The 26,100-nt window shown below is 47.4% G+C and overlaps 1 pseudogene; it reads left to right on the top strand.

Annotated features, from left to right (window-relative positions):
- The window catches only part of LOC112071137 (FHF complex subunit HOOK-interacting protein 1B-like), a 44,154-nt pseudogene that overhangs the window by 6,884 nt on the left and 11,170 nt on the right, over positions 1–26,100 (top strand).

Below are 26,100 nucleotides of genomic sequence, written 5' to 3' on the forward strand. Positions count from 1 at the left end.
GCAATGGAACCTACCCGAGGAGGACTGTGGCAGGGCCTACCCAGGAGGACTGAAGAAAGAGTGGGCCTACCCGAGTGGAGACCTGAACGAAGAAGGCCTTACCCCGAGGAGACGAAGAAGAGGGCCCCATCGAGGAGACTGAAGAGGAGCCTACCGTAGGAGACGTGAAGAAAGAGGGCCTACCTGAGGAGACTGTAAGCGAAGACCCTACCGCGGAACGGAAGAGGAACAACAACATGAGGAGACTGAAGGAAGAAGAGGGCCTACCCGAGGAGACTGAAGAAGAGGGCCTACCCGAGGAGACTGAAGAAGAGGGCCTACCCGAGGAGACTGAAGAAGAGGGCCTGCCGATGCCAACGGGAGAACCTTGATTGAGAACCATTTGACAGACTAAGGTGTGTGTGTATAATGTAACATTGGTAACATGAAAAAAGCAATATTCTATTTTGATCGACACGTACAATTCCTAATTAGACTTTCTGTATTCAAAAGTATTATTAAGACATTGTTATTCTCAATACCATACAGGGTGGAACTGGAAGCACCAGTACACAAGAGTGGAGGCCCCCCCAATGGCTTGGGAAAGCATTGTTTTCATAAATCATTGTTTTCATAAATCATTGTTTTAATAAATCATTGTTTTAATAAATCATTGTTTTAATAAATCATTGTTTTAATAAATCATTGTTTAAATAATTAAAAATATCAGTGTTCTTTACACAGTGGGCATTTGTTTCCCTGAAAGAGTTTCTGTTTGTGAATTCACAGTAGCTCTTTTTGTAAATTCAGGACCTCAATCTGCAGTACATTTTTCCCTCTCTCCAACTCCAAAACATCAATACGAGTTTGGTTCATGTCAGTTCTGGGGGCGTTTGCTTGGCATATCTGGTGTTTTTGTTGTTGGCGCAAGATCCAGGCACTGCTGTTTCTCCACAGCACAGGGTGTCAGCTCAACTCAAGGAAAGAAAATAAAGAAAAATACCTATTTTACGTGCCCATTTTGTACCACAATTGAATTGGAGTTTATGATATGAGCAGCATTGGTACGAATGATGATGTTATGTTACATGCTGTAACTGACCTGATAACGGTAACGTTGTAGTGAAGTAGTATTAACGTTAGTTTTAACGGGCATTATATTTAAAACAGCAGTATTGATTGGTAGACTAGAGCTATGTTACAGTTAGTCAGTGGTTACACATCTAACTAGCTGGAATGAAGCCAGTGTGTTCATAGTAGATATGTAAATGTATCCTTTTTAATGTTTTAACCAATGTCCCCCAGCTACCCAGACCGGTCTGATCAGCCTGATAGGGTGCCGTGGGTACCGGTCTGATCAGCCTGATAGGGTGCCGTGGGTACCGGTCTGATCAGCCTGATAGGGTGCCGTGGATGTCCAGCTTACACCTGTGCAAGTCTTTGTGTGTGTGTATAGCAATGGAATTAAACATCCAACCAATGCCTCGTATCGTGTTGTTGGTCCAGCCAACACTCAGAGGGTTGTGGGGTCCTGTCCAGAAACAACACCTAGTTCCTGTTTTTCCTAGACGCTTGTGGAGATCTGAGAGAATTGGACACAAATTCCTCCAAGCCTATGAGAGAGTAAGGTGAAGCTCTCACCATGTCACCAACCGCCTAGAGTCTGGACAGTAGGGGGGACTAGAGGATGTTTCTAGACAGGACATTGGTATTATGGTATCTCAGTCAGTCTGGACAGGTAGGCGGGACTCCAGACGGATGTCTCTAGACAGGACATGGTAATTATGCGTTTATTTCAGTCAGTCTGGAACAGTAGGGGGACTAGAGGATGTTTCTAGGCATGTCTCCAGTCATCGGACCTAGGTCGGACGTGATTCGACACCTTGGTATTAGGGTATCTCGGTCAAGTGCTGACTAGTAGGGGGACGTAGAGGATTGTTTCTAGACAGGACCATTGGTATATTAATGGTAGTCCCTCAGTCAGTCTGGGAAGTGACATTGGCATCTGATTCGGTATCCCCTCAGGCTCAGTCCTGGACAGTTAGGGGGACTAGAGGATGTTCTAGACAGGACATTGGTTTAGTGATATCTCAGTCAGTCTGGACAGTAGGGGGGACTAGAGGTATGTTTCTAGACAGGACTGGTATTATGGTATCTCAGTCAGTCTGGACAGGACATTGGTATTATGTATCTCAGTCAGTCTGGACAGGACATTGGTATATGGATCTCAGTCAGTCTGGACAGGACATTGGTATTATGGTATCTCAGTCAGTCTGGACAGTTAGGGGGAGGAGGATGTTTCTAGACAGGACATTGGTATTATGGTATTCTCAGTCAGTCTGGACAGTAGGGGGGATAGAGGTTGTTTTCTAGACCGGACATTGGTTTTATGGTATCTCATCGTCTGGACAGTAGGGGGACTAGAGGATGTTTCTAGACAGGACATTGGTATTATGTATCTCAGTCAGTCTGGACAGTAGGGGGACTGGAGGATGTTTCTAGACAGGACATTGGTATTATGGAATCTCAGTCAGTCTGGACAGTAGGGGGACTGGAGGATGTTTCTAGACAGGAATTGGTATTATGGAATCTCAGTCAGTCTGGACAGGACATTGGTATTATGGTATCTCAGTCAGTCTGGAACAGGACATTGGTATTATGGTATCTCAGTCAGTCTGGACAGTAGGGGGACTAGAGGATGTTTCTAGACAGGACATTGGTATTATGGTATCTCAGTCAGTCTTGTACTGTCTGAATTGTTAAAGGGGCGGTGCATGTTCCAGTAATACAAAAAATAATTATATTTCAAAACACTATTTTGTGTTATTATAAATAACACTTTATAATATCACAAATTGTGAAAATGATGATGCCCTTTTTGTGTAAGTGCCTGGAATTTTAATCTTGTTCAGGTGGGATGGAATTTATGGCTCACATGACCTCACAATGTATCTGATTATAATAGACCAATGACTGTTCATCTTTGTAAGAGGATGGTCTTGAGCCCACCCCATCAGCCAATCTGGGCTGTGTATGTAAATATCTTCATGTGTTTTCTGAACGCCCACACTATCCGACTAAGCATTTTAAGGGCCAATGGAGGCTCAGGGAAATAAGAGGTATTTTTATTAAATAAATACAGTGGTTTAACATGACAATGACTGTATGGGGGCTTCAATAGCTTTCAAATACTTGCTTCCTCTGTCCTTGGGAGAATCTCAATGATATTGTCCTTGATTCATTGCTTCCTCGTCTCTTCATTCAAAACCCATTGGATGAGAAGGTCAGAGGTCCCTCCCCTGTCATCTTCTTATCCAATGGGTTGTGAGGAATCAGCAAAATGCAATTGAGATTCTCCTCTTCTTTCCCCCCATTCCTCACTTCCCTCTCAAAGCTCATTGGGGGGGAGAGGAAAGCGGTTCCTCGCCTCAGGCTCCAATGCACTTACCCACACAATCCTTGAAGAGTTTACTGATTCGTAAGGATTTCATTGTTTGTTATTGTCTAAGCGTTTTCTGACAGAACACATTGTATTATATTATTATATCAACTATTAAAGCATAAAGAAATGTTGCTGTTTTATCTTTGTCATTCTTCAGCAATGTTTTAAGATGACCCATAAATGAAAGAGAAGTGGACTACAGCACACACAAAAAGCCCCGGCAACTAGCCACGACAAAGAAACATACCGGTTTCACGTGACGTGTTTGAATGACATGCATGTGTTGTTGTTGCTAGGTGGAGTTAGGGGTCTCGTTGCCTAGCTACGTTTTTATTCCTGGAACGACACACGTGGAAGCTGCAAGAAAATCACTTTCCATGTCTCTATTTCTATAGAAAACACATTCCCGAGGAGGGCTTATATGGTGTATGGAGAGTGGATGGCACTTTCATGTCGTCTTTTCTATAGAAAATAACCTAAGTCTCGAGGAGGGTTTTTTATCTGGTAGTGGAGATGTGGAGCACTTTCCATGTCTCTATTTCTATAAAATACACATATATTGAAGGAGGGGATTAATTAATGTGGTATGGAGAGTGGAAGGCACTTTCATGTCTCTATTTCAAGAAATATACATATCCCAAGGAGGGTTATGTATGTTGTATGGAGAGAGAGGCACTTTTCTGTTCTATTCTATAGAAAAACAATAATCTTCGAGGAGGGTTGATTATGTGTATGCGAGAGTGGAGGGCAGCTATTCCATGTCTTCTATATTTCTTAACAGAAGATACACCATATATCTGGGAGGCGTTATTATGTGTATATGGAGAGTGAGGCAACTTTCCATGTCCTCTAATTTCTATAGAAATACACTTATATCTCGAGGAGTGCGTTCATTATGTGTATGGGAGCAGTGGGAGGCCTTCTCCATTGTCTTTCAGCCTCATTGTATACTGGTATGTGTCAAGTGCTCTGCGTATGCGTGTGCATTGGGGAGGGTGTTGATCAGTGAGGTGCTGGGTGGGTTGCCTGGCTGTGATAGAGGATGGACTAGCTGTGAAAGTTCACTCCTCATCAGTGAGTATATTTGATTTGTTCCTTTTTTAGAGAGTTTTATCTTGAAGAGCCGGTCACATCGTGCAAGAGAGGCCATTTTGCAGCCAGCAGAAGCAGCAGCATCTCAAGGTCCTCTACTGACTTAGGAAAGGGATGTTTCCCCCACGAGTCTCTGGTAGAGTTCAGTCACATTTGCTGTGTAAATCTCGAGAGGTTTTCTGAGCCTAGTCCGCATCATATGGATGTGGTTTGCTGACATGTTTAAAAGAAACGGCCTAAACAAAAGACCCTAGAAAGCACCCTTGCTCTGTGTGCAGCAGCAGTATTAGCAGAGGGATTATCCACTGCAGACAGCGGGGTGTTTTACTGCCAGGGCCCTGAATCACTGCAGACAGCGGGGTGTTTTACTGCCGGGCCCTGGAATCACTGCAGACGCTTTTTTCTGCAATCGGGCTGTTTTACTGCCAGGGCCCCTCGGAACCTTATGCAGACAGCGCGGGTGTTTTACTGCCAGTGACTCCTGGAATCACTGCAGACAGCAGGGTGTTTTACTGCCAGGGCCCTGGAATCACTGCAGACAGCAGGGTGTTTTTTACTGCAGGGCTCCTGAATCACTGCAGACAGCAGGTGTTGTTTTCTGCAGGGCCCTGGAATCACTGCAGACAGCAGGGTGTTTTAACTGCTCAGGGCCCTGGAATCACTGCAGACAGCAGGGTGTTTTACTGCCGGCGAACACGCCCGGCGCCGGGCTCTGGAATCAACTGCAGACGCAGGGTTGTTTTACTGCCAGGGCCCTGGAATCACTCAGACAGCAGGGTGTTTTACTGCCAGGGCCCCTGGAATCACTGCAGACAGCGGGGTGTTTTACTGCCAGGGCTCTTGGAATCACTGCAGACAGCGGGGTGTTTTACTGCCAGGGCCTGGAATCACTGCAGACAGCAGGGTGTTTTACTGGCCAGGGCCCTGGAATCACTGCAGACAGCGGGTGTTTATGAGCCTGCAAGAAGGGTTTCTGCCGCTGGAAATCACTGCAGACAGCGGGTGTTTTTACTGCCAGGGCCCTGGTCACTCTAGCAGACAGCAGGGTGGTTTTACTGCAAGGGCCCTGGAATCACTGAGACAGCGGGTGTTTTACTGCCAGGGCCTGGAATCACTGCTCAGACCAGCGGGTCGCTTTTTACTGCCAGGGGCCCTGGAATCACTGCAGACACGCGGGGTGTTTTTACTGACAGGGTCCTACCTGCGAAATCTTCTCCTCTACCTCACTACCCTCAGCTCACTCGTACAGCATTCACGCGGCTGTTTCTCCTCTCCTCTCTCATACTGCCTATGAAATTAGGCCATGAGAACAAAAACTACAGCCGCCTATCTGGACAGCACAGCAGCCGGAAAGAAGCTTTGTGGTTTTACCTGTGTCGCCAGGGCCCTGAGAGTGCGGAACTTAGCTCCAGACGAGGCGCGCGGCCGGTTCGAGAAAACAACTCATACTGTCACATATCGTGAGTTGTCCAACTATCAGACAAAGCTTTTACACACTGCAGGACAGCGGGGTGTTTTTTACTGCCAGGCCCTGGAGGAGCTGGGTTACACACAATACACCACCAAAAATAAACACAAATATAACAGGTTAGATACTACCAGACGTAAGCCACGAGATTGGACATGCAGAGCAGAGTATTGATTTGATGTTTTCACTCACTGTCCAGTGTGTTGGCAATGAGAGAGGATCAAGTGTCAGACGCATGCTGGGTGTTTTACTGCAATGTGGCCATTCTGTGTAGGAATTCACTTAGGCACATGAGCAGGACGCCTCAGAGCGTGTTAGTTAGGATTTTTTGACATTGGCCTATGGGTCATTGCCCTGGAAAATTACACCTGAGACAGACGGGGCCCTGAAGGGTGCATATTCCTAACTTTGGCATTTGAGGAAGATTGAGCTACACGGAGAAGTGTCTTGCCCCGCTAAGTGGCCACGCACGTCTATGGAGATGAGAGTAGTTTTCAACATGGGCTCAATGTTGACGCGGTTCCATTGGCACACCTCAACGACTTGCCATAGTACACACACGACCACATTGGGGTGCTCAGGGACCTTTCATTAGATCACGCCAGGTGCCCCTGGCATCAGCTGCAGACGCATGGGTGTTTTACTGCCAGGGCCCTGGATCACTGCAGACAGCAGGGTGTTTTTACTTGGCCAGGGCCCTGGAATCACTGCAGACAGGCAGGGTGTTTTACTGCCAGTTTGGCTTTCTGGATTTTATTTAACACTGCAGACAGCCAGGGTGTTTATAAGCACAAAAGGAGGCCCTGGAATCACTAGCAAGAACAAGACAGGGATGTTTTACTAGCAGGGACCCTGAGAATCACTAGCAGACAGCGGGTGTTTATAGCTGCCAGGAAGCTCTGGAATCACTGTACAGACAGCGGGGTGTTTTACTGCCAGGGCCTGGATATTTACTCCTTACGTGCACCGATCAGCAGGGTGTGCTTATGATTTCTCTTTTGCCGTTTCAGGCAAGCTCCTGCAACTCAATGGTGAAGCAACAAGCGCGCGGAATGCTCCTATCCTACCACTCGCCAAAGCGGAAATCGGTTAATACACTCCGACAACCCAGTACAGCACCAGCGGTGTATATAGTAACTGCCTCACGGATTAGGGCCCCTGCGAAATATCAAACTGCCTCTATGCCCGCACTCACGCAGCGGGTGTCCCTTCCTAACACCTTGCACGCGGACCTCCGTGGAATCACTACTTTGCTTTACACAGAAACACACGCACGCACGCTGTATTTACAACACCTACGCATAGCGCACACAGCCTGCGCACCACCTACCAACACTACACGCACACGACCACCCAGAAAAGACGAGGGTGTTTAAAACACACACATCGCCACAATCACGAGGCCTGCGACAAATCACTGCAGAACACAGCCGAGGGTCGATTTACACTACACACCACTGCGCACCAGACGACACACAGCTCTGCGACATCCAACACTCGACACAGACACCAAGCAACGACGCACGACACTAGCTCTTCATACACTCTGCGAAGGGCGATATCCTCGAGCCAGATCATCTAACATGATGTCAGACCGAGCAGGTGTTACACTAGAGCCACAGGGCCCGTGGTCATACTCCACTGTAAGCACACATCGCGAGAAGCTGTTATTACTCCTCGCACCCAAGAGCCCCGCACTATGGAATTTCACTGCAGAACAGCAGGCAGGTTTGCTATTACCAAACGAACCAGGTGAAGAGAGGGAACCCTGGTGAATCTTTCAGATGGCCGGACAGCAGCAGCCTAGGGTAGCTTGGTATTTCTACCATAGCCCTACTCACGGCTTCTGGTAGAAATCTCTTGGGCAAGTGAGATAGGAAGCTCCAGGGAAAGGCGCATGATACTCAGAGCAATAACTCACTTTTGTTCCACGCCACCAGGGTCATTGACTGAAGATGTATAGATGCTCGCTACTCTATCCTGTAGAACGCGGGCACGTGAGTAAGTGTGAGAGTGCACTCACAGATGGACCGCCTCCAGTCATAAGTACGGAGGTTGGTATCGCTCAACAGTGGATACGTATAGACGACTGGAGCTAACTAGGTGGTGTAGAGTAACTACCCATATAGAACGCGCAAGTGACCATAGTTATGGTCTAAGTCGCCTAGCTCTGCTGAAGTTATACGCGGATCACAAGGTCCGTGGGATTAGTAGTACTTAGAATGTGGGCTCTATGAATGGCTATAGTGCACTTACTTAGACCAGGGCCTAATTGTGGTTAGTGACATAATTTAGACCGGACCTATAGGTTATTGTGCTAGTCACACTTTAGATAGTGTCTATGGGCTCTCAAGAATGCCTTTTAGTTAGTGTTTGGATCTGCTGTCTTAAGCAGGGTTGGAGTCGTGTGTCTATTTTATGACATGGGTACATAGGGCTTACTCGCACGGCGTAGATAATGGATTTAGTACCAGAGTTTGCCTAGAGCAGATTTGAGGTGAAGCACTACTGTTAAGAGCAGACAGAGACATTAATAGGGTTAGTAGCACACCACTATTCTAGTAATTAGACAGGGCTATAGGGTTGTGGTACTAACTGTTAGACCAGGGGTCTTACTTATAGGGTTTATTAGGTGCTCACCTCACTAGTTAGACCAGGATTAGGGCGTGAAGACCTTTAATTAGACTAATTAACTGGGTTATTAGGGCGTTAACACTATCTGATACTCAGCACAAGGGCCCATACAGAGAGTCTAGTAAAGCATCACGATATTTTTAGACGCAGTTTAATAGGGTTACCGCTCCACCACTACTTGTAGACAGGGCCTCACGGTAGGGTGTTACGTAGCAAACTACTATCTAAAGTGAAGCAAAGGTTGCCTAATAGGGTTAGTGGCATTACTTAGACGCAGGGCATCTACATAAGGTTGTTAGTGCAACCTAATTTAGACAGGGCCTATAGGGTAGTTATACTGTCACCTCACGGTACATGCTATAGTACGGAGGATCATAATAGGCGCTTTGATAGTGCACTACGTCTATTATACCAGGGTCTAATAGGGGTAGAAAAGTTACAACAACTCACTCTCTCAGACCAGGGCCTATAGGGTTAGTGCATTCTACCCTTTTAGACCTTTAGGAAGGCTCTTATAGAGGTTGACCGGGTCAACTGTGGACGGCGCAAGGGTCTTTTTAGAGGATATAGTACACTACTTTACACCAAAGGGCCTATAGGGGGATGAGTGTCATCTACTTTAAGAGCAGAGCCTATAGGGTAGTACACTACCTTTTAGACCTAGGAGCCTATAGGTTAGTACCACTAGATATTAGACAACAAGGGATGCATGTGGAGTGGGTCCTATAGCCCCGTTGTTCTTTTTAAGGTGCGGAGCATATCTTTGAGACCAAGGGTCTTTACTCTATCACGAGATTGAAGATGCACCTATCTGTTCATGCCAGGTGTTCTTAATAGGGCTTAAGGTGGAGCTTACTATTAGCCAGAGGGTTATAGGTTTACGCGATCTTTACTTTAATTCAGACGCGCAAAGGGTCTTTAATACGGCGTGTGGCACTGATGCAGCGCTACTTTAGGGACACAGAGGTCTGATGGGATTATAGTGGCCACTTACTTTAGACCAGGTCGCATGTGTGCAAAGCTCCTGATAGGGATATAAGTATTTCTGACACTGTTTTAGAAACAGGAGGTCCTAATAGGTGGTGTTAGTTCTTACATCTCACTTGTTACGACCACATGGTTGGACCCTATCAGCGGATATCCCTATTCTGGATGCACTCAAAAATTAGGCCAGGGCCTATAGGGTTAGTACACTAACTTAAGACCAGGGCCTATAGGGTTAGTACACTACATTTAGACAGGGTCTATAGGTTAGTGCAACCTACTTTAGACCAGGGTCTTATAGGGTTAGTGGCACTACTTTAGACCAAGGGTCTATAGGGTTAGTGCACGCTACTAATTAGACCAGGGTCTATAGGGTTATGTGCACTAATTTATGGCTGCATCTATTTTTTCTACGAGACCAGGGGTCCTATAGGGTTAGTGCACTACTTTAGACCAGGGTCTATAGGGTTAGTGCACTACTCCGGTGTTAAGACCAGGGTCCTATAGGGTTAGTGCACTACTTTAGACCAGTGTCTATAGGGTTAGTACACTACTTTAGACCAGGGTCTATAGGGTTAGTAGCCACTACTTTAGACCAGGGCTATAGGGTTAGTACGACACTACTTTAAGAGCCAGGGCCTATAGGTTTTTAGTACATCTACTTTAGACGGCAGGGTCTATAGGGATTATGACACTACTTTAGACCAGGGCTACTATAGGGTTAGTAGCCACCGGTTAGGCTAACTTAGACCAGGGCCTATAGGGTTAGTACACTACTTAGACCAGGCCTAGGGTAGTCACTATTAGACAGGGTCTTATAGGGTTAGTGCACTACTTTAGACCAGGGTCTATAGGGTTAGTGCACTTACTTTAGACCAGGGCTCATATAGGGTTATGTGCAGCCTACATTTAGACAGGGTCGAATAGGGTCTAGTGCACTACTTTAGACCAGGGTCTAGAGGGTTAGTGCACTACTTTAGACCCAGGGTCTATAGGGGTTAGTGCACTACTTTAGACCAGGGTCTATAGGTTTTTAGTCTATACAGTATTAGGACCATGTCCTATAGGGTTAGTACATACTTTGAGACCAAGGCCTATAGGGTTAGTGCCTACTTCTCTTTAGACCAGGGCTATAGGGTAGTACTGCTACTTAAGACCAGGTGTCTAGAGGTTTTAGTTGACACTACTTAGTAGACCAGTGTCCTATAGGGTTAGTACACATACTTTAGACCAAGAGCCTATAGGGTTTAGTACAACTTTAGACCAAGGCCATGAGGTGCTGCCTCCTGAGAGAGCAAGAGCACCACACAGAGCATGACAACCCGACACACGCACGCCATGACACCGACACGACCACCACGGCACGACACACAGAACCGCCATGACACACGACACGCCATGACACACGACACAAGCAGACCCTCTCAGTCTAAGAAACAGGCTTCCTGCTAAGCGGCACATTCATCTTGTGCTGCTTGTTTTCTCTGGTCATGTTGCAGTCTTTCTCTGATGTTAGGAGTCCAACACACAGACATCACACACACACACACATTTCAAACACGGGACACGACACACAATCAAAAAACACAATTTTTCACACAACACACACCAGGTGTTTCGGGTATCATAACATGTGTTTTGTCGATTTTCCTTTTCTTCCTTTCCATGTGAACAACGTTAAGAATTGTAGTGATTGACGGAACAACGTAGTCACTATTTAATGATGAAATCCAGTCAACACATTGTTAAAGTCCTCACACACCTCTCTCCTTCTGCTGTAGTTGTCCTGGGTGCTGGAGCAGCGGGACCCGTCAGGCTCTAGTGATGACCTCACCACGGTGCGGAACCACACCGATCAGATGCTGTGCCTCCTGGCTGAAGAGCGACCGGGGGAAAGGGGCGAGGGCCCCCCCGGGACGTTATCTTCCGGCAACGTCCCGCCGGTGGGACCCATCCTGGACCTGATGGTGACTGAGAACGTTCTGGAACGCGTGGTGCAGTGGCACCTGCGTCGCGGATTAGACCTCGACAGCCAGGGGGCGTTACTCAAGTTGTTTGAGATGCTGATAGGCCAGTCTCAGCAGCCCTTGCTCCAACACAAGGCGGTGCTGCAGCCTCTACTGGGTCTGCTGGGGGCGTGTGCTGAGCCCCAACTGGGCTGCCATCCTTCTCTGGAGAACAGTCTGGTTCTGCTGCTCAACCAGGTGGGTAGAACCGTGGAGACAGAGACAGATCCCTACTACAGAGCATCCTCTCTAGTAGGGATCGCTCTATACAAGCACCATTCCATACCCATCTAGTTACATGGGCTCTGATACAATACAGGAACAATACGTTTTTAGTTTTGAAACGATTCCGTATCTGTAAAGCACTTTGTGACAACGGCTGGTGGAAAAAGGGCTTTATAAAATACTTTTGATTGATTGGAAGCGGTGTGGATCACGGAGGAACGAAAGGCATTTAGCTAAAAACAAAAAGTAGCATGAACTATCATTCTGTGCTGTTTAACCTTTTCTAATCCATATAATGTACTCTTAACTTTTAGTACAGTTGTTCTAAAGGTTTCTTCTGGTTTGAAAAGGGGGGCTTAGGTGGTGGGCATTGTGTTGTTTTAATTTGTTAATTTGTTTTCATGTTTCATGACCTGAATAAGATATTCTGCTCCCATCACCAGATCTGTGTGTCGATGGCGCGTGCACCGGCGGTGTTGGAGCTGTTGTTCAGGACGGCCCCGGCCCAACACGGTCCTACCAACCTGCTCATCTTCTCCCTGTTGGTCCCCTTCCTCCACCGTGACGGAGCCATCGGACAGCAGGCCCGAGACGCCCTGCTCCTCGTCATGGCAACCTCCGCCAGCAACCAGGGCGTGGCACGCTACATCGCAGAGAACTCCTACTTCTGCCCAGTGAGTGATCGATCAATTCACCAAATGTATTTTATAAAGCCCTTTTTCCATCATCAGTTGTCACAAAGTGCTTTACAGATACCCAGATACCCAGCCTAAAAACCCCAGAGAGAAAGCAATGCAGAGGGTTTGGAAAATCTACCTAGAATGCAGGAACCTAGGAAGAAACCTAGAGAAGAGCCATGCTCTGAGGGGTGGCCAGTCCTCTTCTGGCTGTACCGGGTAGACCGGAACCAGGCTCTGAGGGGTGGCCAGTCCTCTTCTGGCTGTACCGGGTAGACCGGAACCAGGGTCTGAGGGGTGGCCAGTTCTCTACTGGCTGTACCGGGTAGACCGGAACCAGGGTCTGAGGGGTGGCCAGTCCTACTGGCTGTACCGGGTAGACCGGAACCAGGCTCTGAGGGGTGGCCAGTCCTACTGGCTGTACCGGGTAGACCGGAACCAGGGTCTGAGGGGTAGGCAGTCCTCTACTGGCTGTACCGGGTAGACCGGAACCAGGGTCTAAAGGGTGGCCAGTTCTCTACTGGCTGTACCGGGTAGACAGGAGCCAGGGTCTGAGGGGTAGACAGGAACCAGGGTCTGAGGGGTGACCAGTCCTACTGGCTGTACCGGGTAGACCGGAACCAGGGTCTGAGGGGTGGCCAGTCCTACTGGCTGTACCGGGTAGACAGGAACCAGGGTCTAAAGGGTGACCAGTCCTCTTCTGGCTGTACCGGGTAGACCGGAACCAGGGTCTGAGGGGTGGCCAGTCCTACTGGCTGTACCGGGTAGACCGGAGGCCAGTTCTCTACTGGCTGTACCGGGTAGACCGGAGGCCAGTCCTCTACTGGCTGTACCGGGTAGAGATTCAAGAGTCCCGTGTTTTTCAAGACGTGAACCAAGGGGTTGTGGGTGTTATGGACATTTATGTTACATTTATGTTACATTTATGTTATATTTATGTTATATTTATGTTATATTTATGTTATATTTATGTTACATTTATGTTACATTTATGTTATATTTATGTTATATTTATGTTATATTTATGTTACATTTATGTTATATTTATGTTACATTTATGTTATATTTATGTTATATTTATGTTACATTTATGTTATATTTATGTTATATTTATGTTATATTTATGTTACCTCTTTCACTGACCGTTCATTCTGTTCTTTCAACTTGTGGTTTGAAGAAAAAATTAGAAAATCAAGTTGGCTCCAGGAGAACATTACGAATCGGCTACCTCGAGGGGCGATTAGATTAGCTGGTGTAGAGTTGTGGATTACTATAGGAGAACATTACGAATCGGCTACCTCGAGGGGCGATTAGATTAGCTGGCGTAGTGTTGTGGATTACTAGAGGAGAACATTACGAATCGGCTACCTACCTCGAAGGGGCGATTAGATTAGCTGGTAGAGTTGTGGATTACATGGAGAACATTACGAAATCGTCTTTACCTCGAGGGCGATTAGATTAGCTGGCGTAGTGTGTGGATTACTAGGAGGAAACTCGAGGACGAGGGGTTAGTAGCTGAAGGTTGTGTCTGGAACTTCGACGCTACCTCGAGGGCGATTAGATTAGCTGGCGTAGTGTTGTGGATTACTAGAGGAGAAACATTACGATACGGCTAACTCGAGGGCGATTAGATTAGCTGGAGTAGAGTTGTGGATTACTAGAGTAAACATTACGAATCGGCCACTCGAGGGCGATTAGATTAGTGAGTAGGTTTGTGATTACTAGACGGAGAACATTACGAATCGGCTACCTCGAGGGGCGATTAGATTACTGGGCGTAGTGGTTGTGGATTACTAAGGAGAACATTACGAATCGGCTCCTCGAGGGGCGATACGATTTAGCTGGCGTAGTGTTGTGGATTACTAGAGGAGACACATTACGAACTGGCTACCTCGAGGGAATTTAGATAGCTGGCGTAGTTTGTGGATTACTAGAGGAGAACATTACGATCGGGCTACCTCGAGGGGCGATTGATTAGCTGCGTTAGAGTTTGTGATTAACTAAGGAGAACATTACGATCGGCTACCTCGAGGGGCGATTAGATTAGCTGGCGTGAGTTGTGATTACAGAGGAGAACATTACAATCGGCTACCTCGAGGGGCGATTAGATAGCTGGCGTAGAGTTGGGATTACTAGAGGAGAACATTAGCAATCGCTACTCGAGGGGCACGATTAGATTTAGCTTGGCGTACGAGTTTGTGGTTAGCTAGAGGAGAACATTACGGAATCGGCTACCTCGAGGGCCGTTAGATTAGCTGGCCCGTAGAGTTGTGGATTACTAGAGGAAACATACGCAATCGGCTACTCGAGGGGCGATTAGATTAGCTGGCGTAGTGTTGTGGATCTACGAGGAGACATTACAACGCTACCTCGAGGGCGATTGATTACTGCGTAGTGTTGTGGATTACTAGAGGAGAACATTCACGAATCGGCTACCCTCGAGGGGGATTAGATTAGCTGGCGTATGTGTTGGTGATTACTAGAGGAGAACATTACGAATCGCAGCCTACCTCGAGGGGCGATTAGATTAGCGGCCGTAGAGTTGTGATTACTAGAGGAGACATTACAATCGAGCTACCTCGAGGGGGATTTAGATTAGCTGCTTAAGTTGTGGATTACTAGAGGAGAACACTTACGAATCGGCTACCTCGAGGGGCGATTAGATTAGCGGGCGTAGATTGTGGATTACTAGGAGAACATTACGAATGGCTACCTCGAGGGGCGATTAGATTAGGGGCTGTAGAGTTGTGGTTAACTAGAGAGAGAACATTACGAATCGGCTACCTCTGAGGGGCGATTAGATTTAGCTGGTCGTAAGTTTGTGGATTACTAGAGGAGAACAATTACGAATCGGCTACCTCGAGGGGCGATTAGATTAAGCTGGCGTAGGTTGTGGAATTACTAGAGGAGAACATTACGGAATCGGCTAACCTCGGAGGCGATTAGATTCTGGCGGTAGTGTGTGGATTACTAGAGGAGAACAATTACGAATCGGCTACCTCGAGGGGCGATTAGATAGTGCGTAGAGTTTGTGGATTACTAGAGGAGAACATTACGAATCGGTACCTCGAGGGGCGATTGATTAGCTGGCGTAGAGTTGGGATTACTAGAGGAGAACATTACGAATCGGCTACCTCGAGGGGCGATTAGATAGCTGGCGTAGGTTGTGGATTACTAGAGAGAACATTACGAATCGCTACCTCGAGGGGACGATTAATTAGCTGGCGTAGTGTTGTGGATTACTAGAGGAGAACATTACGAATCGGCTACCTCGAGGGGCGATATAGATTAGCGGGCGTATGTTGTGGATTACTAAGAGAGAAACATTACGAATCGGCTACCTCGAGGGGCGATTAAGATTAGTGCGTAGAGTTTGTGGATTGTACTAGAGAACATTACGAATCGCTACCTCGAGGGGCGATTAGATTAGCTGGCGTAGAGGTTGTGGATTACTAGAGGAGAACATAACGAATCGGCTACTCGAGGGGCGATTAGATTAGCTGGCGTAGAGTTGTGGATTACTAGAGGAGAACATTACGATCGGCTTACCTCGAGGGGCGATTAGAATTAGCTGGCGTAGAGTTGTGGATAACATAGAGGAGAAAACATTACGAATCGACTTACCCTCTCGAGGGCGATTAGATTAGCTGGCGTAGTTTGTGGATTACTAAGAGGAGAACATTACGAATCGGCTACCTCGAGGGGCGATTAGATTAGCTGGCGTGAGTTGTGGATTACTAGAGGAGAACATTACGAATCGGCTTACCCGAGGGGCGATTAGATTAGCTGGCGTAGTGTTTGTGGATACTAGAGGAGAACATTACGAATCGGCTACTCGAGGGGCGATTAGATTAGCTGGCGTAGAGTTTGTGGATTACTAGAGGAGAACATTACGAATCGGCTACCTCGAGGGCGATTAGATTAGCTGGCGTAGAGTTGTTGGATTCTAGAGGAGAACATACGAATCGGCTACGTCGAGGGCGCATTAGATTAGCTGACGTAGAGTTGTGGATGTACTAGAGAGAACATTACGAATCGGCTACCTCGGGGCGATTAGATCTAGCTGCGTAGGTTGTGGATTACTAAGGAAGAAACATTACGAATCGGCTAACCTCGAGGGCGAGTTAGATTAGCTGGCGTATGTTCGTGGATTACTAGAGGAGAACTATACAATCGGCTACCTCGAGGGAGCTAGATAGCTGGCGTAGAGTTGTTGGATTACTAGAGAAGAACAATTAGACGAATCGGGCTAACCTCGAGGGCGATTAGATAGCTGCGTAGAGTTTGTGATTACTACAGAGAAAACATTACGAATCGGACCCGAGGGGCGATTAGATTAGCTGGCGTAGGTGTGTGGATTACTAAGGAGAACATTACGAATCGGCTACCTCGAGGGGCGATTAGATTAGCTGGCGTAGAGTTGTGGATTACTAGAGGAGAACATTACGAATCGACTACCTCGAGGGGCGATTAGATTAGCGGGCGTAGAGTTGTGGAATTACTAGAGGAGAACATTACGAATCGGCTACCTCGAGGGGGATTATTAGCTGGCGTAGAGTTGTGGATTACTAGAGGAGAACATTACGGAATCGGCTACCTCGAGGGCGATTAGATAGCTGGCGTAGTGTTGTGATTACTAGAGGAGAACATACGATCGGCTACCTCGAGGGCGATTAATTAGCTGGCGTAGAGTTGTGGATACTAGAGAGAACATTACGAATCGGCTACCTCGAGGGCGATTAGATTAGCTGCGTAGTGTTGTGGATTACTAGAGGAGAACATTACGAATCGGCTACCTCGAGGGGCGATTAGATTAGCTGGTGTAGAGTGTGTGGATTACTAGAGGAGAACATTACGAATCGGCTACCTCGATCGATTAGATTAGCTTGGCCGTAGTGTTGTGGATACTAGGAGGAGGAACATTACGAATCGCTACCTCTGATCTCTCTCAACGGAACGTAAGACAAGCGTGATACGAAGGGGGTGTCGGGGGAAACGGAGGGAAGGAGGAAAGGGGAGAGAGATTTCGGAGGTTAGCCGATTCGTATGTCTCCTCTAGTAATCCACACACACGAGCTAATCTAATCGGCCCACAGAGGAGCCGATTCGTAAATGTTTCCTCTAGTGAATCCACAACTCTACACAGCTAAATCTTAATCGCCCCTCGAGTAGCCGATTCGTAATGTTCTCTAGAATCCACAACACTACGGCCAGCTTAAATCAAGATCGCCCCTATTCGAGGTACGATTCGTAATGTTCTCCTCTACACTTATGTGTCTGGGTGTTGCATGCACACACCCAGCTAATATAATCGCCCTTCGAGGTAGTGTGGTGATTCGTTATATGTTTCTCCTCTAGTGAAGTTCAAGAGTACGCCAGCCCCTAATCCTAAATCGCCTCGAGGTAGCCGATTCGTAATGTATCTCCTCTAGTAATCCACTAACTCTAACGCCAGCTACTAATCCCCTCTGAGTAGGGCCGATTCGGTAATGTTCTCTCTCTAGTAATCCACAACTCTACGCGCTAATAGCTAAATCGCTCCCCTCGAGGTAGTCCGAGTTCGTAATGTGTCTCGCTGCTACTAGTATGCGACAACTACTTTACGCCCAGCAACTTCTATATCGCCCCTCGAGGGTAAGCCGATTTGTGAAATGTTCTGCTTAGTAATGACCCTAACTCCATGACGCCAAGCGTAATCTAATGTGCCATTTCTGTCGGAGGTAGTGCGATGTACTGGTATATGTTTCCTCGCTCTAGTAATCCAGAACTACTCGCGGCAGCTATAACGTCGCCCCTGCGCGTCGCCGATTCGTAATTGTTCTCCTGCTAGTGAATCCACAATCCTCTACGCCAGCCTAATCTAATGCGCCCTGCGAGGTAAGCGCGATTCGTAATGTTCGTCCTCTGTAATCTACATGTCGCGTACACGCCAGTCTTAATCTATATATCCCTCGCTAGAAGGTATGCGGCGATTCGTAATGTTCTCCATGCTTAAGGATCCACAACACTCTACGCAGCTAATCTAATCGCCCTCGAGGTAGCCGATCGGTTAATTTGTTCGTGCGCTCTAGTATTATCCAGGCGAACCTACTGCAGCGTAATCGAGATCGTTCCCGCATCGAGGTAGCCGATTGTATGTTTCTCGTCTCTAGTGAATCCACAACTCTAAGTCGCCAGCTAATCTAATCGCCCCTGCGAGGTACGGCGATTCCTAAATGTTCTTCCTCTAATTAATCCACAACTCTGCTACCCAAGCTAATCTAATCGCCCCTCGAGGTAGTCCGATTCGTAAATGTTCTCTCTAGTAATCCACAACGTACTTTAGCCAGCTATTATTCTAATCGTTGCCCTCGATGGTAGCCGATTTCGTAATGTTCTCCTACTAGTTAATTGCCAGCTAACTCACTATCGGCCAGTAATCTAGAATCGCATGCCCTCGAGGTAGCCGATTCGTTAACTGTTCTCGCCTTCTAGTAATAGCCCACAACCTACGCTCAGCTTATCTATCGCCCTCGAGGTAGGCCGATTCCATATGTTGTCTTCCTCGTAGTAATCTCACAACTCTATCGCCACAGTACTATCTTAATCGCTCCTTCGTGAGGTTAGCCGTATTCCGATATGGGTTCTCTCAGTCATCTGCCTATCTTACGTTGCCACGCAACCTTGCTGTATCTGTATCTAATACTGCGGGCGCCTCGAGGTAGACGATTGCGTAATGTTCTCACCCATATAATCCACAACTTCTACGCCAGCTAATCTAATCGCCCCTCGAGGTAGCCGGATTCGTAATGGTTTCTCCTCTAGTAATCCACAACTCTACGCCAGGCTAATCAATCGCCCCTCGAGTAGCCGATTCGTAATGTTCTTCTCTAGTAATGCCACAACACCCCGCCCGCTATATCTAATCGCCCCTACGAGTGTAGCCGATTTCGTAATTGTTTCTCCCAGTAGACCACAACACTAAATGCACGCCCTGGGAATCATTGCCGCCTCGAGGTAGCCGATTCGTAATGTTCTCGCTCTAGTAATCACAACACTACGCCAGCTATTAAATCGCCTCGAAGGTAGCCGATCGTAATGGTTCTTCTAGTAATTCCACAACTCTACGCCAGCTAATCTAATGCCTCGAGGTAGCGATTCGTAATGTTTCTCCCTGTAATCCAGAGTGGCCGCCACTAAACGTATTGCTGGCCCCTAGGTAGGGGTAGCCAGTTCCGTAATGTTCTCGGCTCTAGTAATCCAAACACTACGCAGCTACTCTAATCGCTTGGCCTCAGGAGGGTATGTGATTCGGTAATGTTCTCCTGTAGTAATCCACAAGCTACGCTCAGCTACTAATCGCCCTCGAGTAGGCCGATTTCGTGATGTCTCTCTAGTAATCCACGAAACTCTAACCGCAGCTAATCTAATCGCAGCCTCGAGAGCACGATTCGTAATGTTGCCCTTATAATCCACAACTCTACACCAGCTAAATCTAATCGCCCCTCGAGGTAGCCGATTCGTAATTTCTCCTCTAGTAATCCACAACTCTACGCCCGCTAATCTAATCCCCCTCGAGTACCGCCGATTCGAATGTTTCCTCTAGTAATCCACAACTCACGCCAGCTAATCTAATCCCCCTCGAGGTAGCCGATCGTAATGTTTCTCTCTAGTAATCACAACTCTACCCGCTAATCTAATCGCCCTCGAGTGTCGATTCGTAATGTTCTCTCTAGTAACAAACTACGCCAGCTAATCTAATCGCCCCTCCAGAGTCCGATTCTAATGTTCTCCTCTAGTAATCCACACCTACGCCAGCTTAATCTAATCGCCCCTCGAGTAGCCGATTCGTAATGTTCTCCTCTAGTACTCCACAACACTACGCCAGCTAATCTAATCGCCCTCGAGTAAGCCGATTGGTAATTTCTCCTTAGTAATCCACAACTCTACGCCACGCTAATCTAATCGCCCTCGAGTAGCCGATTCGTAATGTTTCTACTCTAGTAATCCACAAACTACGCCAGCTAATCTAAATCGCCCCTCGAGTAGCGATTCGTAAGTTCTCCTCTAGTAATCCACAACTCTACGCCAGCTAATCTAATCGCCCCTCGAGGTAGCCGATTGTAATGTTCTCCTTCTAGTAATCCACACCTCTACGCCAGCTAATCTAATCGCACCTCGAGGTAGCCGATTCGTAATGTTCTCCTCTAGTAATCCACAACTCTACCACTAATCTAATCGCCCCTCGAGGTAGCCGATTCGTAATTTCCTCCTCTATAATCCACAACTCTACGCAGCTAATCTACATCCCCCTCGAGTAGCGATTCGTAATGTTCTCCTCTAGTAAATCCACAACACTACGCAGCTAATCTAATCCCCTCGAGGTACGCCGATTCGTAATGTTCTCCTCTAGTAATCCACAACACTACGCAGCTAATCTAATCGCCCCTCGAGGTAGCCGTTCGTAATGTTCTCGTAGTAATCCACAACTCTACTCCAGCTAATCTAATCGCCCCTCGAGTAGCCGATTCGTAATGTTCTCCTCTATAATCCACAACTCTAGAACTCACTATATAATCGCCCCTCGAGGTAGCCGATTCGTAATGTTCTCCTCTAGTAATCCACAACTCTACGCAGCTAATCTAATCGCCCCTCGAGGTAGCGATTCGTAATGTTCTCTCCTCTAGTAATCCACACTACGCCAGCTAATCTAATCGCCCTCGAGTACCGATTCGTAATTTCTCCTCTAGTAATCCACAACTCTAACGTCAGCTAATCTAATCGCCCCTCGAGTAGCCGATTTGTATGTTCTCCTCTAGTAATCCACAACACTACGCCACTAATCTAATCGCCCCTCGAGGTCACCGATTTCGTAATGTTCCTCTATAGTAATCCACAACTCTACACCAGCTAATCTAATCGCCCCTCGAGGTAGCCGATTCGTAATGTTTCCCTTCATGGAGCCAACTTGATTTCTAATTTTATTCTTTCAACACCAGCAAGTTGAGTGAAAGAAAGAATGAACGGTAGTGAAAGAGTAACTAAATATAACATAAAAAACATAAATACTAACATAAATCGAAACATAAATTAGCTAACATAAAATAAATAACATAAATAACATAAAATGTACATAAATATCAAATCGATAATATAACATAAAATTATAACATAAATGTAACATAAATGTACATAAATTAATAAATAAACATAAAATCAACATAAATTAAACATTCAATAACATAAATGTAACATAAATGTACATAATGCTCCATAACACCCACAACCCCTTGGTTCCGTCTTGAAAACACGGGACTCTGAATCTCTACCACCGTAAGCCAGTAGAGGACTGGCTCCGGTCTACCCGGTAGCAGCCAGTAGAGAAACTGGCCTCCGTCCTACCCGTACAGCCAGTAGTACTTGCCACCCCTCAGACCCTTTTGGTCTACCCGGTCAGCCAAAGAGTACTGGTCACTCTTTAACCTGGGTTCCCTGTCTACCCGTACAGCCAAGTAGACTGGCCACTACCCTCAGGACCTGGTTCGGTGCCTTTACGCGGTACAGCCAGTAGCCTGGTCACCTCAGACCCTGGTCTGTCATACCCCTCAGACCTGGCTCCTGTCTACCCGGTAAGCCAGTAGAGAACTGCCACCACTTTAGATCCCTGGTTCCGGTCTAACCCGTACAGCCAGGTGAGGACTGCCTACCCTCAACACTGGTTTCCGGTTGTCTAAACCCGGTGAAAGTACAGCCAGTAGGCACTGGCACCCCTCAAGGAGCCTGGTTTCCGGTCTACCGCGTACAGCCAGTAGGACTGGCCACCGCCTCAGACCCTGTTTTCGCGTCTACCGGTCAGCCATAAGAGAACTGGCCCCTCAGACCCTGGTTCCGGTCTAGCACCCGCAGTCGTATGCCAGAAGAGGACTGGCCACCCCTCAGAGCCTGGGTCCGGTCTATCGGACAAGCTAGAAGGGACTGGCCCCCTCAGCCCCTGTTCCGGTCTACCCGCAAACAGCTAGAAGAGGAAGGCCACCATCAAACCCTGGTTCCGGTCTACCCGGTACAGCCAGTAAGAAGTCTGGCACCTTTAGACCCTGGTTCCGGTCACCCGTACAGCCAGTAGTAGGACTGCCTAGCCTCCCGACCTGTTCCGGGTCTGACCCGGTACAGCCAGTAGGACTGGCCACCTCAGACCTGGTTCAGGTCTACCGCGATACAGAGCCAGTAGAGAACTGGCCAGGCTCAGGACCTGGTTCCGTCTATGGCCCGGGACAGCTAAAAGGACTGGCCCCTCAAGACCCTGGTTCCGGTCTATACCGGTAGGGCAGGCTAGAAGAGGACTGGCACCTCAGACCCTGTTCGGTCTACCGGTACAGCAGTAGAGAACGGCCACCCTCAAAAAAGACCCCTGGTTCCGTCTACCGGTACAGCCAAAGAGGACTGGCCCCTACCCCTCAGAGCCTGGTTCCGGTCTACCCGGTACAGCCAGAAGAGGACTGGCCACCCCTCAGAGATGGCTCTTCTCTAGGTTTCTTCCTAGGTTCCTGCATTCTAGGTAGATTTTCCAAACCTCGCATTGCTTTCTCTTTCTGGGTTTTTTTTAGGGCTGGGTATATGGGTATCTGTAAAGCCACTTTGTGACAACTGGATAAGGAAAAAGGGCTTTATAAAATTACATTTGGTGAATTGATCGATCCATCACTGGCAGAAGTAGGAGTTCTGCGATGTAGCGTGCAGCCCTGGTTGCTGGCGGGTTGCCATGACGAGGAGCAGGGCGTCTCGGGCCTGCTGTCCGATGGCTCGCACGGTGGAGGAAGGGGACCAACAGGGAGAAGATGAGCAGGTTGGTAAGGACCGTGTGGGCCGGGGCGTCCTGAAGCAACAAGCTCCAACCCCGCCGTGCATCGCGCCATCGACACACAGCTGGTGATGGGAGCAGAATATCTTATTCAGGTCAGAAAACATGAAAACAAATTACAAATTAAACAACACAATGCCCAACGACCTAAGCCCCTTTCAAACCAGAAGAACCTTTAGAACAACTGTACTAAAGTTAAGAGTACATTTATGGATTAGAAAAGTTAAAGCACAGAATAAGTTCATGCTACTTTTTGTTTTTAGCTAAATGCCTTTCGTTCCTCCGTGATCACACGTTCCAAAATAAAGTATTTTAATAAAGCCCTTTTTCCACCACCGTTGTCAACAAAGTGCTTTACAGATCGGAATCAGGTTCGAAAAACTAAAAACGGTAATTGTTCCTGTATGATATAGAGCCCATGTAACTAGATGGGTAGGATGGTGTGTATAGAGCGATCCTACTTAGGAGGATGCTCTGTAGTAGGGGATCGTGTCTCTGTCTCCACGGTTCTACCCACCGGTTGACAGCAGAACCAGACTGTCTCCAGAGAAAGATGGCAGCCCAGGTTGGGGCTCAGCACACGCCCCAGCAGACCGCGTAGAAGGCTGAGTCACGCCTTGTGATTGGACAAGGGCTGCTGAGACTGGCCTATCCCAACCAACTTGATAAACGCCCCCGTTGGCTGGTCGAAGGTCTAATCCGCGACGCAGGTGCCTACTGCCACGCTTCCAAACGTTCTATACCTATCGAGGTCCCGGATCGGTCCACCAGGCGGAGTGACCGTTGCCGCACGGAAGATAAGGTCCCGGGGGGCCTCGCCCTTTCCCCGGTGCTCTTCAGCCAGGAGGCACAAGCAACTGATCGGTGTGGTATCCGCACGCGTGGTGAGGTCATCACTAGACTGACGGTCCGCTGCTCCAGCACCAGGGACAAAATACCACAGCAGGAGAGTAGGCTGTGTGAGACTTTAACAATGTGTTGACTGGATTCATCTATAAAATGACTAACGTTGTTCGATCACACTACAATTCTTAACGTTTGTTCACAATGGAAAGGAAGAAAAGGAACGACAAAACACATGTTATGATACCGAAGTGTGTGTGTTGTGTGTGTGTGTGTGTGTGTGTGTGTGTATCGTTGGTGTGTGTGATGTCCGTGTTGACTCCCAAACAGTCAGAGAAAGGAACTGGAAATACAGAGAACAGCCCACAAGAGATGAATGTGCGCTTAGCAGAAAGCCTGTTTTCTGACTGGAGGTCTGTTGTTTCGTGTGTCATGGCGTGTCGTGTGTCATGCGTGTTGTGTTCAGGTGTGTCGTGTCGTAGTGTCCATGTGGCGTGGTGTGTCGGGGTTTGCAATCTCAGTTGTGCTCGCTCTCCAGAGGCCACTAACCCTATAGGCCTTGGTCTAAAGTAGTGTACTACCCTATAGGCTTTTGTGTCTAAGTAGTGTACTAACCCTATAGACACTGGTCCCTAAAGTAGTGCACTAAACAGGCCTAAGTAGAACCCTGGTCTAAGTTTAGAGTACAACCCTATAGGCCCTGGTCTAAAGTATGCACTAACCCCTATAAGGCCTTGGTCTAAAAGTAGTCGTATAACCCTATAGACAAGCTGGTCTAAAGGTAGTGCACTAAACCCATAGACCCTGGTCTAAAGTGTGCATAACCTATGACCTGGTTACGTAGTGCAATAACCCTATAGACCCTGGTCTAAAAGTAGTGCACTAACCTATAGACCTGGTCTAAAAGTAGTGCACTAACCTATAAGGACTCCTAGGTCTATAACGTAGCTGCACTACCTATAGACCCTGGTCCTAAAGAGTAGCACTGAAACCCTAATAGACCCTGGTCTAGAAGAGTGTACTAACTATAAGGCCCGGTCTTAAGTAGTGGCTAACCCTATAGGCCCTGGTTAAAGTATACTAACCCTATAGACCTGGTCTAAAGTAGTGGTACTACCCTATAGGCCTGGTCTAGAGTCCTGTACTAACCCTATAGGCCCCTGGTCTAAGTAGTGTACTAACCCTATAGACACTGGTCTAAAGTAGTGTACTAACCCTATAGAACACTGGTTAAAGTAGTGACTAACCTATAGACACTGGTCTAAAGTAGTGCACTAACCCTATAGACCCTGGTCTAAAGTAGTGCACTAACCCTATAGACCCTGGTCTAAGTAGTGCACTAACCTATATGACCCCTGGTCTAAAGTAGTGCACCTAACCCTTAGACCTGGTCTAAAGTAGTGCACTAACCCTAATAGACCTGGTTCTAAAGTAGGGCACTAACCCTATAGACCTGGGTCTAACGTAGTGCACTAACCCTATAGACCTGGTCTAAAGAGGTTATAACCTATAGGCCTGGTCTTAAGTAGTGGTACACCTAAGGCCCTGTCTAAGTAGTGCACTAAACGCCTATAGGCCCCTGGTCTAAAGTCGTGTACTCCACCCTAAGCCCTGTCTAAAGTTTGGAGTACTAACCCTATAGGCCCGGTCTAAAGTAGGCACACCCTATGACCCTGGTCTAATAGGTGCACTAACCCTATAGACCGTCTGGTCTAAAAGTAGTGCACTAACCCTATAGACCCTGGTCTAACGATAGTGCACTAACCCTATAGATACCTGGTCTAAAGTAGTGCACTACCCTAATAGACCCTGGCTAAAGTATGCACTACCCTATAACCCTGGTCTACAGTAGTGTACTAACTATGCCGGTCAAAGTAGTGTACTAACCTCTATAGGCCCTGGTCTAAAGTAGT

Source organism: Salvelinus sp. IW2-2015, unplaced genomic scaffold (assembly GCF_002910315.2).
Source record: "Salvelinus sp. IW2-2015 unplaced genomic scaffold, ASM291031v2 Un_scaffold1527, whole genome shotgun sequence".
NCBI lineage: Eukaryota > Metazoa > Chordata > Actinopteri > Salmoniformes > Salmonidae > Salvelinus > Salvelinus sp. IW2-2015.